At 38.0% G+C, this 3,241-nt stretch overlaps 1 non-coding gene across 1 annotated transcript; it reads right to left on the reverse strand.

Moving 5' to 3' along the window:
- Positions 1-2,775: 2,775 nt before the first annotated feature.
- LOC127076904 (small nucleolar RNA R71) lies at positions 2,776-2,882 on the reverse strand. Its single transcript, XR_007786919.1, has one exon. It is a non-coding gene; the product is annotated as a small nucleolar RNA R71 (small nucleolar RNA).
- Positions 2,883-3,241: the final 359 nt, after the last annotated feature.

Consider the following 3,241-nt stretch of genomic DNA (forward strand, 5'->3'; position numbering starts at 1 on the left):
ATAAAGACAGTTGATGGGTACTCCACGAAGCATGCTAAGGGACATGAGTGACCTAGATGGAATTTACCCATCCTACGTAACAGGATAAATGTCTATGGGCCCAATATTGAACTGGACAAGGATGACACGGTTTATGCCTTGTGTTTAATAAAGACATAAGGGCAAAAAGGTAATTATACACATAATTATTATCACAAAAGGATTTGTCAGATCACATGACATTTTCGTGTCTTGCGTAGCAGTGATGTGTTGCTAGATACCACTCACTGTTTATTATGTTAAATACGTGATTTAATATAATTGCCAATGCCGCGAAAAACCTATAGGGTCACACACAAAGGACGGATTGATGAGAGATAGAGTAATTAAGGAATACTGTAATGTACGCTGCCCTTAAGTGAATTATAGAACATCGTAAGGTACGATGTACTTAAGGAGAATACGAAATATGGTAAGGTACCACGTGCTTAAGTGATTTTGGCATATTATTGATAACACTGAAATTTATCGTATTTTCGACTCCGATTTCACATGCACTCTAGTTGTTTTATTATCATTTTGTTGTGTTATTGTTATGTTTTTCTTTGTTTTCAGGTTTTTACTTTAATCGGAGCCCCGGTCGAGAAAAGGAGCGAAAAAGAGCCAAAAACCCTAAAATTCAACAATTTGTACTTGTGGCCTACCCCATGGCTGGCGCCATAGACCCTGTCATGACGTGTCCAAGCTCAACTTCCCTCAACTTCCACGTTCTCCACTACTTCCACTAAGGCGCCTCATTTTGTGCTTGTGGCGGGCGCCACAAGAGGAAAGTTTTTCCCTCCCATTTTCAAGTTGAAGGGCATCCCTGTCATTTCCATCTTTTTACTTGCTTATAAATAGAAATTCAAAATCACTTTTACAATCATCCACACTTAGAGCAGAGGCAAACTCAGAGCAACTTTGTTTCACTTAGGCATATATTCAGTATTTTAAAGTGGTAATCGCTTCGCATTGAAGTGTTACCACAATTGTGTAATCGAGTCTGTGATAGAGTCTGTAATCGAGTTTGGAGCACTTTGGAAGGAAGTTAATCCTGCCGCAATTTTCATTTCCGCTTTGCAATTTATTCAACCCTCCGATTGGAGCAGGTTTTTATTACTTGTCTTTATCTTATTTATTTTCCCGCACTCGCTTTACTTTATTTATTTTCCCGCACTCGCTTTACTTTATTTATTTCTCGCACTCGCTTTACTTTTATTTATTTCTCGCACTCGCTTTAAATTATTTATTTCCTCGCACTCGCTTTACGTTTATTTATTTCCTCGCACTCGCTTTACTTTTATTTATTTCCTCGCACTCGCTTTACTTTTATTTATTTCCTCGCACTCGCTTTAAATTATTTATTTCCTCGCACTCGCACTACTTTTATTTATTTTAATGCACTTTTACTTTACCATGTCTAACTAAATTTATAAGGTTAGAATGTAAGGGTCGTAATTGAACCGATAATCCGTACAATTGTTCGTAGAAGCACTTAAGGGCTATTTTAACTTTCAACTTAAGTTTTCCCGCACTTCAATTCCGTTGGGTAAGATCGAAAGTCGTCCAACGTCTATCTAAACTTAATTGTTTTTAACTATTTCAAAAACAGCGAAAGCGCTTTGTTTAGTTCATTAGGAGATTTTAACATTAAGAAGAAAAGAGATTTTAAAACTATTTTCGGACGCGTTTATAAGTTTAGAGTCTGGTTCGTGAGAACCTCTTTTGGTTAAGAAATCCAGGTTATTATACTTTTCAACTTAGTCAAGATACTATATTTCTTAAAAATAGGTTTACTACTCTAACGCAATGCGCGCCTTTTTATAAGTGAGAATAAGAGGGTTTGATTAGGGATTACAACTCGGTTCTGAATACGCGAAAGCGACAGTTCCTGTTAAATTAGTGCTTTTCAAAGTAGGAAACATTGCCCATAAGTAGTTCTATTAGCAAGTACTTGGATTATTAATTGATTACGTGAATTACATTCGACCCTGTCTTTATTAATTAATCTTTATTCAATACTTTACTTTTCATTGCACAATCCAAAAACACCTATTTCGATTGCCTTTGATAAACACCATAACAATAGATAACGATAGATTGACACTTGGTCTCTGTGGATTCGACAATCTTTTATATTACTCTGACGCGTTCGTATACTTGTGAAAGACCGCATCAAGTTTTTGGCGCCGTTGCCGGGGACCAATTTCGTCAAATTTCATTTTCCTGTTGTTATATCGTTTAAACTTAGGCTATTTCCCGCCGGTCAATGCGAAGAACTCGCAGCACCGGAAGTTTAAGCTTGGTATACCCTCTGGCGGAACCTGAACGTTACGCTCGCGCACGTTTATTCTTTCATAGAATTAAGAGAGCTATGGCCGAAGATCAAAACCAAAGACCTCTTAAGGACTTTGCTCAACCATCAAATGAAGAACCTAGTTCTAGTATAGTAAACCCAACCATCCCAGCTAATAATTTTGAACTTAAACCATCCCTGTTGCAACTAGTACAACAGAGACAATTCGCAGGTCTCGCTACTGAGAACCCAAACCAACATTTAAAAATATTTCTTCAATTAGCAGACACTTTTAAAACCAATGGAGCTTCTTCTAAGGCAATACGTTTAAGTTATTCCCTTTTTCCCTCAGAGATAAAGCCCTATCATGGTTAGATTCCCTTCCACCCAATTCCATTACGACTTGGGATAACCTTAGAAGAGTTTTCCTTGCTAGATATTTTCCCCCGAGTAAAACCGTCGTTCTTCAAAACCATATAACTAGATTTACCCAAAACCAAGGAGAATCGTTGTTCGAAGCTTGGGAGAGATATAAAGAGTTGTTACGAGCATGCCCACATCATGGTTTAGAAAATTGGTTAATCATTCAAACCTTCTATAATGGACTTTATTACAACACCAAGATGACCATCGACGCTGCCGCAGACGGTGCTCTGATGAACAAATCTTATCATGAAGCTAGTGCCCTCATTGAAGATATGGCTCAAAACCATCAATCATGGGGAGTCGAACGACCGACAGTTGAGAAGAAGGAAGCCCAAGGAGGAGTGTATGAACTAAGCTCTATAGACATGATGCAATCTAAAATGGACGCATTAGCTCTTAAGGTCGAGCATATGTGCATAAACCCGAATACTGTAGCCGCAGTTTCGTCGGATTGTGAGATATGTGGAACCAAAGGACACCAATCTACAGAATGCAGTCTAT

Source organism: Lathyrus oleraceus, chromosome 4, assembly GCF_024323335.1.
Source record: "Lathyrus oleraceus cultivar Zhongwan6 chromosome 4, CAAS_Psat_ZW6_1.0, whole genome shotgun sequence".
NCBI lineage: Eukaryota > Viridiplantae > Streptophyta > Magnoliopsida > Fabales > Fabaceae > Lathyrus > Lathyrus oleraceus.